The sequence below is a fragment of the Atta cephalotes genome (genome assembly GCF_000143395.1).
Source record: "Atta cephalotes unplaced genomic scaffold scaffold00058, whole genome shotgun sequence".
In the NCBI taxonomy this organism is placed as follows: Eukaryota; Metazoa; Arthropoda; class Insecta; order Hymenoptera; family Formicidae; genus Atta; species Atta cephalotes.
Window position 1 is genome coordinate 198580 of NW_012130122.1, and position 15057 is coordinate 213636.

Consider the following 15057-nt stretch of genomic DNA (forward strand, 5'->3'; position numbering starts at 1 on the left):
AGTTTTAAAAGTTAAAATTAAGTTATTGTACAGTAGAGAGTAGTTAATTAATTTAATTTAACGTACGACGACGACTATTNATTAGTATAATTAATTATTATATATATATATATATATATATATATATATATATATATATATATATGTATATATATATTAGTCTAATATTGCCAGCCTAACAACTACATCATTTTTATTTTTAATACGTTTTTAGCATAGCTCGTAATAACCTCTTATACAAGTAATATCAAAGTTGTATTTATACCATAAGAGAGGACGATTTATTAAACCGTCAAGCACATGTCAGATGCGTATTTATCAGAGGATATCCAATGAAACACAGTGCAGTTGGCTACAAGATGATTCTTGTAGCTAACAAGTCAAGCAAAAAGAATAGATTTCTACTTCCCGATTGGTTGGCGTACTTTGTGAATAGAAAAGTAATATGGTTCTATTCGACTCTGCATATTAACACTTGCATGCGTTTATTTGCTAGAGAGACATTAAGTGTGGCATTAAAATTAATTTGAGTACTCGTTATGGTGCCAAGTGTCAATATATTGTCGTTGCTCGTGGTGCTTACCTTTTAGAACAACAGTACACGCGAATAGGCTCGATAGGAGCTAGAACATTTTGATACTAGCCAATCTTCCAAGTCATTAATCTTTCAATATCTTTTTTGTAAGACTCAAAGCAATCAAGTACTCGTGATTATATATCGCATCATTAATATACCTGTTGCGAATCGTGTGCAGGTCGATTGCTTCCGCTCTCGCGCGTAAGATAATTAACTATTCAAAATTTTATTAGGAGGAACGGTCCCAAATTTTGAACCTTTACCCTACTTTACAATGCGTCCTAAATTTTGCCTCAAATTAAAAAAAAATAATAAGTGTGAAATAAAAATATAAAAAATATATAAATAATAAAGATATATAAAGATATAATAATATAATTTTCAACTAACGTTGTGAAAAACTTTCATTTTTTTATTAAAAAAACTTAGATTTTTTTTATTTATAAAATACATTCAGAGTATAGAAAAGTGTAATTTTAAAAAATAAAATGTGCAGATTTCTCTCGTAACTTTTACGATCTCACGTGATGTTATACACATTAAGTGTTATTATTTACAAATATAATTATGTTCTCTTATTTCATTATTAAAAAAATATTTTTCTAAAAATTTAGTTAGGATAATTAATATTAAATTTTTTGAAATGTTCCTGTTTGACTTCATAAAGAGTGGATCACCTTAAGTCATATACACACGTCTGTGTATATGTATCATGCGAAACACTCGTTCAGATCTGAGATACAGTTATTCGGCAAAGAGTTCGGGCGGCCCGTTCGCGTTGAGCCTCCAGCAGTTACACGCTATCCCACCGAATACGAATACCGATCACCTTCAAGGCTTCCTCGCTCGCGCACGTAACGTCAACCACGGCGGGCGAAGACCCATCGCGTTTTCCGGTGCGCGCAGTGAAGCGGTGCCGCGCGCGCGTAGCGGCTCGTCATTGACAGTTTGTCGCTTGTCGTTAGCCGGTACGAGACTTACCACAATTGTGGTACTTATCTCGATACTTTTCTCGATGTGAATCTGAATCTCGCAAAGTGAGTTCTCATTGTGAAGACTGGAACTCTGTCGAGGTGCCAAGGACGAAAGCGCTTCTTCCCTTCGCTTGAAAGTAGTGATTAATCTTGCGCTCCTTTTCTCTTCTGAAAGAAGATGACAGTGAAAAGTAATTTTGATAAACGTTCGATTAAGATGATTCTTGCGAATTTGTAGTACATTCGTTAAAGTCCATTGTGTTCTCGCCGTTTGCGATGCGAGAAACGGATGGGAATCGTCGTGTCTTGCCAATACCTAATTATTAAGGAACTGTCCTTCGTTTGAGAGGGGAAGAAGAGTGGACTTAAATACACACGAGCTAAGACTTGGAAGGGTAATATGCACCTGCGCGACTACGCTTCGATCGGAATGCCGACGAATAGAATGACAGTGAATTAAGGATGATCGCAATACTGTCGCGCAAGAGCGTCAGTTAAGTGCTCGTCGCCAACGTGGGAACATCATTGGAGATAAGTACAACCTGGGAATTATGTATAAAGCGTAATTGATTAGCTTTTACATTATGGAAGCAAATCTTTCGTCGTTTACAACGAAATAAATAACGTGTTGAATGTAGTGAAGTAAACTGTTCAAATTATAATCTACTTGGAGAAAGAAAAAACGATTCGGGAAAAACATTATGCGGATGAAAAAAAGATTCATCAATATGCAAAAACACCTCTGACATTGTGTGAATTTGTCATATCACAGAAAAACAATTAATTACACGTCAAGTGATGAGAATGCGGATGATTCGATTCCGCGTCATCAGAAATCTTATTTTTCTGAAGACAGCTTTGTTTCTCGGATTATTGTCAAGTATCTTCGCTGACGTTCACAGATTACAACTTCGAGCCGTACATGCGAACTTCGTTTATCGTCGATGACGTATGACTCGATTCAACATGCCTTTTCGTTTCTCGACGAGAGATATTCGCCAAATAAACGTCAGATCGGATTCCCTCGCCGACGCCGACGAGGTTTTCGTAGCTCCGAGTCTCCTGTTTATAGATGATTTTGCAATTCGACGTGTCCGACGTGACCGTATTGCGGTGTGTATAGTACATCCGCATATCGATTAACCGGCAAAGTTTGCGCCGCAAGTAAACTCACGAAGTGACCGCGAGTGGCGAAGCCGGAAGATCGAGAGGATCGAAACTGAAACTTTTCCGGACTATAAGTAAAGGCAACCCGATACTTGTCGTAAATTGCTCATGTGTTAGATCGAAGAAGAAAGATTGTAGTGAACGAGCAGAAATTCTATTAGGTTTCTTCAAAGCGACAGGTAACGATAGTTTCTTGCCTCCAGGTTTTGGCAAGATGATCTTTAGCGGGATATTAATCTCCAGCAATACAAGAATTAATTTTATTCAATGTATTCATGTGTCTATGAATATTGGATCAAGATAAAATATTGGATCAAGATAAAATAGATTTAACTTTGGAGTAATGGAGAAATCAACATTACTTGATGAATTGATTGGATGGAAAAGAAAACAATTTTTGAAAATTCGAAGCTCCTTATTTAATACCATTAATATTATTAGATGTATAGAAAGGGAAACTAAAAACTATCTTCGGTGATTCGTGAACGTTCGAAAGGTGCAGAAGGACAAGTCTCCGCGTGTCAAGAAGTGAGCTTGCGCGATAATCATCTACGATTACGGTTCAAGACCGTCATCTCTCTCTCGAGAGAGAGAGAAACAGCAAATCGCTGAACCGGGATTAAGTAATCCTCGGCATTGTTCGTTGCAGCAAACGCGCGACGTGAAAAATAACGGGTGTCCCGGTCGCGGGTGTACGACACGATTGTATGTCACGCGGAAAAAGAAAAATCCGAGAAGGTGGATGCGTGAGTGAAATAAAGAACTAAGCGCGTGACTTCACGCTTCGGACACGCTGCCGGATAAGAGGGTAGCGGCGAAGAAGAGAACCGACGCCGCGGAAACGGACCGTTTCGAAATTCGATTGTTTCGTGGCTCGTTAAAGCAGCCGTCGTGGAACCTTGAGCCGATGGCCATAGAGTGTATATTTCGCGCGCAGTTTTCCTCGAACATTGCAATTCCCTTCATAATGCGATGTGCAAAACGAGACGGGAAAGCGAAAAGAATAATCCATGAAAGAGAGAGAGAAAGAGAGAGGAGTTGGGAGAACCTTTATACAGTGACCTCCTGGACCGAAACATTCGAAAAGGAATGAGAGAGAATTAGCTGTTATTCCAAGGACGAATCCTATCTGAGAAACGATCTTTTCTTCTTGTAATAAACCATCCGGGAAGAAACAGCGAGATTAATTAATGATCTTTTATTCCAAGGCAAAACTTGTTATTTGAAATTATCAAGCGATAGCTTAGAAATCAGAGTTATTTCACGTAAAGATTGTACGATCCGTGAGTGAAGGGAAGGAGAAGAACGAACTTAGCTCGAGGAAATTATACCTCCTTGTTTTGTATCGTGAAGAAAAGGGATAAGAACGAGGCAAGCGAGATTAGAACAAGAGGTTCGATTTTGGCGGATGACTGTAGACGATAGTCGTATGATTAACGTGTAGTAACATTAACGTGACATGCGATGAGGATGAACCACGATTCAACGATCTGTCATCAGTACTTCTACTGTAGCCAGCGTCGGCATCGCATCAGGTATCGAAAAACTCATACACCGAAAAAATTGTATTTTTAACTTAAGAAGGTATAGTATATTTCCCACTTAGGTTTAGTATGTTTTCCTCTAAAATAAGTACCAAAACGATTCTCTTAATTTAAGAAGGAAATCATCTAAATTATCATATTCTTAAAATTATTTAATATAACATAACAAGATGTCCTATTTTAAACAATGATCTCAAATATTTTTTCAACTATATACTAAAGAAAAATGTTTGTCAGACAAAGATTGATTTTAAAGGGGATATCATCGCGTGATGATCACCTTCACAAATCAATATATTATTAATTGAAGAAGAAATATTCTTATATCTGTTAAGAAGAAATTAAATAAATTTTTCAAGAATATAATTTTTTCGGTGCAGACAATGTATACTGAAAAAAATTTACTAAACCTTAATACATATTATATATTCTTTCTTCTTTTAGGAGTACTAAATAAACATTTATTTATACACAATAAATAAATATTTACTCAATAAGAAAATGATAGTTATTGATAAAATTGTTTTTGTAAATGTTTTTGTATCAATTAAGTATATGTTTATTCTCCAAAACATTTAAAGTGAAATGTTATTGTATTATAAAGAATGAAATCTTAAAAATTGAAAATTGAGCCTCTTTTTCAAGATTCAATTTTCACTCTTTAGAATGAGATTCCTACTTTAAAGAATTTAGAGAGTACATTTAGTAAATTATATTTACTTAGAACTATTAATATTTATAAATAAATATTTATTAAAATTTAGTATTTTTTTAATATTTACAAAAATATAATGTGAACGTTCCACATTTCATTATTTCGATTCTAAAGTCTTATATTATTCTCGATAAATATTTCTTTCGAAGACACTAGGGAAATCTATAATGTACGTAATGTATAATATTTTCATACGCATTTTTATATACGATATTTTTTGAGGATACAGTTCCAGATTGTGAAACTCGTTTGCCTACTTGAATCGCGCTTTGTTTGAATAATGAATTGTAAGCTTCGATCGAAACGCGGCTTCGTGTATGCGACATATGCCATTTCAATTAATCGCGTCTGTTTATTGTTGGTCAACTATTGATTAACGAACGAACGCGAATTAAGCATCGGAATGTTTCTATAATGTAACTCGATTAATAAATAAATATGCAACCCGGAGGAGGACCAGTGCGAAATATTTCACGCTAACTTGTCTTATGAATTCGGTCGCTCACACTGTAGTGTGAGCGACATTAATTTAATTAATACATGTTAAAGGTTGTTTTATATATAATATCTAAATGAAATGGCATAATATAATTAATTTTGACAATGAAATAATACATGTAGATTCTGTTAAATAACGTGACAGTTATTATTGAGTATTTCGACACATGTATAGTAGCCTTTCTGACTAATACACAGAGAAAAAGATTTCTTTGGATTAATAAATATTGTAAATAAATTTGTTATTTAGGATGGTCCAAACAAACCAATAAGTGTGATTGTTTAAAATAATGTACATCTTTATCTTAAATATTGTACATTATTTGTTTGACTAGATAATGTCTATCTTCGGTATTCGCGTGATCAAACTGTATGACACAAATATAATTATATAGCATTTAGCACTGCTCGTTTAATCCTGTTATTAAACGTATTAGCCATTGTTTCTATGTTTTCGGCTAAAAAATGTAATGATTATTCTAAAAAAGCGATTATTTGCGTGGAACAATATCTATCAATATATTTTGCCATTTTCAAATAAATAATTTGTTTCATTGTTTGTATTCATTGTAACCAAATAATATATTATTTAATTGAAAGATATTACTTCAAATAATAATGTTATTTCTGTCAAGCAATAGAGATTTCTCGAATTTCGTACAAGCATATGTTGTTTCAATGAAATAAATTGTAGTCAAATAAAGAGGAATAAAATTAAATCCAAAGAAATCTTTTTCTCTATATAAAAGTATTATATTTTATTGTTTAATGTTACATATATAGTTTTATCTACATTTCTTAAGTATAATTAATTTGCAGATCTCGGATTTACTCCGAAATTAATTCTATCCCGAATTTAATTTTAAAGTAAACGTTGAAGGTTTGCATTTTTTGTCTCAGATAATAATAGATAATAAATAATATCGTTTATAATATTCATATGTTTTTATATTTAACTTTACTAATTTCATATATAACAGTTTTTGTATATTAGCCATTAGTGTATTAATTTAAGTGACCGAATTCGCTTTGGACATCGAGATTAAAATCTTTTTAACGAGCGCATAGCACCGCTTTATTTAGCAACGTTATTGATAATTCGGCGTTAAATAAATTAGTATCGTAGCAACGTTCATTAGAACGTGTAATTGATAATAGCAGGATGCGAGAGGAGGACGTGGAGGGAAATTTATTATCACGAGAGTTGTTTGCTCGAAAGATCCGAGGTGCAAACTCACGTTCAAAGGCTGGACGGACGGCGATTACGATTTCATTCGCCGTGGTATCTTTCTTACGGTTTTACGGTCGTCCGATTACACTTGAGCGACTAGCGAAGCCGCGGGATGATTCCTCGCTTCCTCTCGCGCGGCAATGTAACGTCGCTCTTACTGCGTGCAACAATCTCGTTACATCCCGGTGTAATGCTCTCCAGCACCGCGACATCGACTTAACGAACCGTATCGAGTCGAAGTCGTCGTAACGTCAGGTGCGGCGCTCTGTCGAATTGCCCGGCATGTTTTACACGTGAAACGATTCAACGATGTTTCCGCATCGACAGTGTTTATTTGCAAAGATGCATCCGACAGCTATGAACGATTCGTTTGCACGGCAAACATTCATTAAATCCTAATAAACGTGACAGAAAATTAATCCTTCGCCGGCAATATGAGTTTTAATTTTTCTGCACTAAGAAAAAAATTTGATTAAAGTAGTTTAGTAGTTCGTCTTTATCTCTTTCGTTGGGAAATGTACAGTGAGTGCAAAAAATATTCGTACAAGAAAATTTTTTATAAAAAATCTTATTTATAGAAAACAAACATTAATTAGTAATTTTATACAATGAATACATTCCGTTCTAACATGAATGAACGAGATTTGCATGTATTCTTGATTTTAGAAGCCAAATTTCTCAACTGTACGAATACTTTTTGAGCATCCAAATAATACAACTTTTAATTTTGGCTTATTTTTCAGATGATATATTTTCTATAATTAATACACATCTTTTTGGTATATATAATTTGAAGAAACATACTATCTATTTTATTCTTTATGAATAAATTGTTAATTATTCAGCAAGAAATGATTGACAATTAATTGATGAATCGACATCAAATTGAAATCATATCGAAATTATATCGATTCGACATCAAATCAATGACTCTTTTCTCACTGGATAATATTTACTTTTTAAAAATAAAATTTTTTTTCAAAAATATTTTCTCTGTACGAATGTATGTATTTAAGTTCACTGTATGTATTTAAGTTAACCAGATTTTGATTGATTGATATTTAGAATCTTCGTTCATTTTTAACCACAATTTTGTTTAGCTTTAAAAGATCATTTACTCAAAATTGAATATTCAATTAACGGAAAGAAAGACTACTTTATGGCTACTTAGATGAATCATCCCTCGCTTTATTAACTTGCAAAATCTTGTGGAATTTTTCGGAAGTTATTGACATTCTATGTCAAGTGTGTTGTTATAACGTGTATTCATTCACGTTCGCGGCATATTCACATAAAATAACTCTGTCGTTTGGCGCCAGATCAGAAATTTAATACAAAGAGAGAGTTTATTTTAAGTTTCAGCAAATATGAAATTCGAAAAAAAAAACCAAACATGTCTCTTCGAACGTCTCACCGACGACGGTGCTTTTATACACAAGTACAGAAAACCGAGCGATCGATGTCTCATAAAATGAACGTATCTCGACCTTGCACCTCTCCTTGAAAAAAAATTACAAGGCAATGTCGACGCCATGTAATTTCGCGGAGGCAGACGTTAGATAAAAAACGTAATGTGTGTCAAGTAAGTGGGATATGCTACTTGCGGGTAGATCGAAAATTCGCCAGTTGCTTTTTTATATTGTAATAATAAAGGAAGCAGACGAGAGACAAGGGTGTTTCATGGATAATGTAATGTTTCCTTCAGTACATTCAGTAATCGGAAACCCCTCGAGCACGCGATACTTCGTCTCTTATTTCACGCGATGTTTCTGGCTTTCCGCTTCTATTTCGACTTTCGCTTTATCCATGGAAATCTTTCAATCGGAGTTAATTTTCCAACTCGGACAAATCGAAGAGAGAAAAGTGGACGTTTGCAACATGTCATAAACGGTGTGTCGCAAACGCTGTATACTGCGAGAAATTAACGTTTCTTTGTTATAATAAGGAGACGTGACGTCTCTCACAGAGACGACAATGTTAACTTTCTCATGACAACTGTGTCTTGGTGTTGCAAATCTCCACGCGTGACGACGTCTCTTGCAGATCTTATCCATAACGTATTGCGGCAGAATGTCGAAGTCGAAATCGCGTTTGGCAATACACGGTTAAATTTTTTTCTCACGGTCGCGTAGAATTGGTTAATAAAATAAACTCACCATTTGAAAACCGTTTGTGCCGCCGATGATTTAAATAAACTCTTAAATTGAAGAGGCGACTCGAGATATTTAATGTGTATCAAGACTGTCGGATTCAATGCCTTGAATACTTCGGTCAGCCAGTTTAAGGAGGTGGTACATTTATCGTAAAAGTCTAATTTGCCTCATGTTTTAAGTGTTTAAATTGCTGTTTAGAATTTGTTTATGACTTGAACACAGAGATGAGTGCGTTACAATTCGCGAATTTAAACTTTGTAATCAGTTCTTTGTGCAAAGGTAATGTAAGTGTGCATATAACGGTAAATACCAGCCTTTAGAGAACTTGGTGTTCTTTGCGAAAATTTAATGAAGACAGAAAGAGAGAGAGAAAGAGAGAGAAAAGAAAAAGGGAAAAATATGATTTATGTAATATGCGTACTCGAAAAATTAAACTATTTTATTCAGACATATTCGTAGAAAATTAAATAGTTCCTTCAAACAAGCATCAAAATGAGAACAAGAATATGAAGAACATAAAAGTAAATTAAATGAGCAATTATGAAACATAAAAAGTAAATTAAATGAGCATTATAAAATAGGATATATTTAATACACGATTATGAGTGTAACTTTTCTATTCAATTTCTTCTTTATTTTATTTTGCAAAATCGCGAAATTACATAAGTAATTTTCGACAGCGCGAATTGTGTGGGTGCTTAAGAAACATTTATTTGTGTGTGCTTATATAAATATTATAAATTCACAAGGACTTATGTGCGTATTCAAAGGCAGTCGTTATTTTAACAGATACGTTTTCAGTGTTATAGATGTAAATCATATTTACAATTCATTTTTCCTTGAGATTATTAAATAGATTCTCGCAGCTTAACCAGAAGATTATGAGATCAAGCAAAACACTCCTAATAATGTATTATTTAATTTTTTCTCAAGTTATAATTAAAAATGAATTATATCGTTTTATAGATCCATATTCAGAACGCACTTTTATCACGCTTTTATCTCTGAAATTCTATAATATGCGTAACGTAAAGCATAAAGTATAATATATTAGTGCACTAACATCGTTGGAAGCATGTTCTGAATACGAGCCATATTAACATAGCAATTATGTTGATGTTTATAAAAGTTAATATTCATGTATTTATAAAAGAGTTTAATCATATGCAATATATGTACGATAAAATAATATGATAGATGTTCTGCTAGCAATTAGATATTTCTTTTATTACGTGTCAATGCATATGAAAACAATACGTTTACATATAATATCGCTGCAATAAATATAATATGGATGCAACTCAAAACTTTTCATTTTTAAAAACTTTGTTTTTTCAGTGTTCTATCGTAAATGAATGATATAACTTTAGACAAATTTCAATGTGAAAATTACCAAGTGCAGAACATTCAATATTTTTTCTCACAATCAATCTTGTTTTGACATTTTTCCTCTCTCTCTCTCTCTTTCTTTCTATTTCATTCTTCTCTCCTCTTCAATGTTACATAAAATTTGTTTTTATGTTAGATATATTATTATTATGTGCGACTAACAATTAGTAAGAAAAATCGTAGTTAAGGAATATCAGATTTATCAGGATATCTATTATTAGATTCATCCTTTCACTCTTCCATCTTTTTACTCTTATAAGAAGCTTTTTACTCTTATAATATTTTCATATTCTCTCTCATAATTTAATTGCAATTAGGATCATATTGTAAGTCGGAGTAGAAATTACGAGCGTTATCGAAGTACTAAAACTCTAAATAAGATACTCTATTACAATATCGCATATGTCGATAGTCTAGTTCAGAAAACGTTGATATATTTTTTAAAAACGTATATCAACATCATAAACTTATCATATTATCGCCAGCTGTCCATATGTCATATGTATGTTTAATTACAAAAACGAAGCACTTTTTCTAATATTTGATCCCGCGATAGCAGAATTCATAAAAAACTTTTCTACATTTTCGCGATATAATCCATCGGATAATTCTCCCAACAAAGTCCACGGGAAAATATATTGGCATGCATTTGCATCAATTCCTTATTTCATCATACACGATGCAGAAATACACTTCACGCATCCGTCAAACTTCGAATCGGCCAAGGACAGTGCACAGACGTGTTTATTGCGCAAATATTCAATCGTATGGTAAATACAAATATTTATCAATTCTACTTTTGAATAAGTACCTGACTGATACGCCCGGCGAGCATAAATGCGAAACGCCGCGGGTATTTGTATTCTGCAATCGCGGTGCGATTCTTTTCTGAGACTTTATGAGATTGTGCAGCTATGCGATTAGCCTTGAAATTCACGCATGAGATTTATAAGATAACAGAGGCATTTGAAGCGATTATAAAGATTTATAAGCATATGTATTTAGATGCATGTACTCTCTCTAAATTCTTTGGAGTGGAATCTCACTTTAAAATCTCACTCTTAAAGACTGAAAATTCTACCTCTCTTTATCATGAATTTTCACTCTTTAGAATGAGATTCCACTTCAAAGAATTTAGAAAGTACAGTACTGATTCAGGGAGAAATGGAAATATTTTGTGAGATGATTTGGATTATTAAAAGAAAAAAAAGTTCCTATGAACATACATTTTATTCTGGTAATTATAAAAAGGTAGAACTGTTGGAATTTAACAGTTATAACTATTCTATTCTGTCCCTCTTCCCTTCACTATGCTTGCGCAGCTGCTTCAACGATTCAATTGGTAACTGTTCACTATTATAAATGACACCACTTTGTGGTGTTTTGTAAAGTGCTTTTAATAATGCCAGACATCTTACACGCATGCTGCATATATCCTCATACAGGACAGAAACTTGCAACATGGCTGCAACGTTTGCAATGTTATACAATATTGTTGGAATGTTGCAATTTTGCTGGAATAATTCGTGCTATGTCAATTCTCTTATGCCGAATATTTTAGTTAATGATAAATTTCGATACGAGAATCTCGGAAAATTGTCTTAGAATTTTTTGTCTCGTTTAAAGTAATATTTTTGGGATTATCATACGTCATTTGTTTTTTCTCGTCTTGTTTCGTCTTGTCTCGTCTTGAAAAATCCAAAAAAATCAGTGTCAGTTACAATTAAAGTACTGTCTCATATTATATAAATGAAACGAGATAATCGATAATCTCGAACGTTTCGAGATAAAATTCAAGAATCTTGAGAAGAATATCTGCCCATCGAGACGAAAAAATTTTATTAATTATTTATCGAAAATAAAGTTCTAGAGATCTCATAATGCGAGACAACAGTGATAAGAATAGTATAGAAATAAACGATATATAGATAATTGTCGCCTCTCGTCAAAATGCCATGAAAGAAATAACAAGGCCAACCAATCTGATTGCATATAGACTGTAGTATATTCTTTCTGCTTTAAAATTGCGTATATAAACAAAATGAAAAATCTGAACGTTGATTGATAGACTATAAAACGATAGACACAGAATTCCAATGCATCGAAAGTCTATCGTTGTTGTCTTATTCTGTGTTTCTATATTCATTTCCGAATGTTGGATTCCTCCGTTTCTATCGCTATCGCTGCCTCGTATTATGTTTAGGGCTCCAAATAATGCGAAGTAACAACGATAAGAATAGCGATAAGAATAGACACAGAATTCCAATTCGTCGAACGGAAATTTCATCGTTATTGCCTATTCTGTATTTCAATCTTTTCTCCATATTGACATATGTATTCCCGTAGATTGTATTTGTCTGTTACATACGTAGGATGTTTAAGAAATCTCGGAACAACAAAATATTTTGAAAATAGAACATTTGAAAGAAAAATATGGAATAATAAATATTAAAAACATACAAAAAGATTAGATAAATTAATTAAAAAATTGTTAGATGTCAGATGAACATATTAGTACTCGACCTTCGACTAACAATGTCTTTAAGGTCAGGCGAAGGTCACTTTTAATTTTTTAAATAGAAACCTCATTTTTTATTACATATTTTCGTAGCGATTGTTGAGGCATTTTTGATCGATTATAAATTATTTTTTACATAGAAAACTTTTCTAGTTTAAAAATTTAAGTATCTAGCTAATTCAAACTATACAGTCAAATTTATATCTCTTTTTATTGTGCGTTTTTTGTAAAAATAGTTTTCAAGATGAATGCATATCAGATAATAATTAAATGAAAGATATTTATTTTACATTTTTATATATACTAACGCTATAAATACAAAATGATGGAGGAAATGATGCACAAAACATTTTTATATATATCTTGCGAAAATATTTGAAACTTCTTAATCTATAATGAAATGCATTTGAATCAAAATTTATAATATAATTAAATGGATAATAAGTTTTTTTTGCTGCATTAGAACTTTTCTTTTCACTCTTGCCAAATATCAAACATAAATCTATTTCATTTATAAAAAGTGTATATTAAGTAACTATAAAAAACAGACCTATAATTAAACGGACACTGAGATTTTGTAAGCAGCGTTTCTAATTGATCAAGGATTAATTCGTTCTCTGCGTATGTATTTCAGCCTTGCTAGACAACGTCACTGAAATTACTCACAATCAGATTCCTAATACAACGTGCTTGCCTTGATAAATTTTATAGATTTTTGTCAAAGACTAAGCGAGCGATCAATAAGTATTTTTCCGTCGGTAAATCACTAACAGAAATGCCTTGTCTTGTAAATAATTAAGTGTTTGTATGAGGCGGAAACCTTTGAGTCCTGTCGAGCGAAACTCATCGCTTTCTAGACTGGCGTAAGTACGAGCAAATAAAAATTAAAAGTAAAGTGCCTAAAAATATCCTGAATTATATTTTAAGAGATAATATTTCTTTTCGCGAGAAACAAAATAAACTCTAAATCCGTAAAATGAATTTGCAAAATTCTCGTAATGTAAAATTGCAAAAAATGATCTTATCATTACGAGAATTTTACAAATTCATTTTACGCATCTAGGTTTTATTAGTTTCTCGCAGAAAGAGATATTAGCGAAAATTAATAATAATTGATGATGATATAACATACAGATCGCATTGATTCGTAACACGAAAAGAATAATTTCGCTGAAGTATCTACAAATTTAGGTAGATACAAATCTGAAATTTTTTTTGTTAAATTATTAAAATAATTTTAGCTCAAGCTAGAGTATCAAATTTTTTTGTAATATTGTTCATTATACTTGAATTACCAACAATTATTTTTTTTTAATTTTTAGAATGGAATTTAATGCTAAAGAATAATAATTGAGCCAATGTTTAAAAAAGAGTGACTTAATTATTTTTAAGAGTAAGATTTTGCTCTTTAGAATTAAATTCTATTTTATAAATTTTAGAAATAGATGGTTCAAAATTATTTTCTGATCTATGTCTAACTCAATTTTTAGATATTTCAGCAACATCGTTTTTTCCGTGTTTTCGTCATTTGATTGGTATACTTCACTTTGTTTTTATTATCGTTTTAATCGAGTAATCGGGTCGAGACACCGGTTCAACTGTTTCGCGGGATATTTTCATCGAAGTGGTCAGCCTCGATCGATCGGACTGACCCACGCAAAATCGGGCACACAGTCGAGCTGAGTCTGAACGAGCGAGCGAGCGAACGAACGAGTGAGTGGAAGAGAAAGAGGAAAGGAGACCAGAGTGGTTATCGTGTCAAGAATATGTGGCGGCTCGCGTGCGCCTAATCGCAAGCGGCATCGGTTAAGGGGTTTCAGGGTTCGCAGTCATTAGCGGTGACCACGACGGTATCGATCTGTCCACTAAACCCGTTCATCCTTTGTCACTTCCTCCGTTTTTAACGATTTTCCAATCTCGCGTTTCGTCCCGAAATGTCAGTGACGTCAATTAAAAAAAAAAATGACGTTGCTTGTTTCTCGGTACTTCGTGGCATTGCGTCGACGATGCCGAGCCGATAACACTTCCGTGCCGACAATCTTTACAGAACTTTCCTGGAATACTGCAAACAATACTGATAAAGATTGGTCAAGAATTAACTGTCCGTAAAGATAACGTTCGTGTTAAAACATTAATTTTTGTAGCTAAATAGAATTGTAGATCTTCAGTTAAATGTTAAACTAATATTTCATTCAGTGGCTTCTGTTTATATCTAATTAGTAATCGCATAAATAATTTAATAATTCGAAGATGCATTAAAATATACAATTCGTATTGAATCTTTAAGATAA

At 32.9% G+C, this 15057-nt stretch overlaps 1 protein-coding gene and 1 long non-coding RNA gene across 2 annotated transcripts in view; both read left to right on the forward strand.

Annotated features, from left to right (window-relative positions):
* LOC105623442 overlaps positions 1-15057 on the forward strand; it is a 63581-nt gene that overhangs the window by 36771 nt on the left and 11753 nt on the right. The gene's annotated exons all lie outside the window — the stretch shown is intronic.
* Positions 7049-7691, forward strand: LOC105623441. Its single transcript, XR_001046518.1, has 2 exons — positions 7049-7186; positions 7450-7691. It is a non-coding gene; the product is annotated as an uncharacterized LOC105623441 (long non-coding RNA).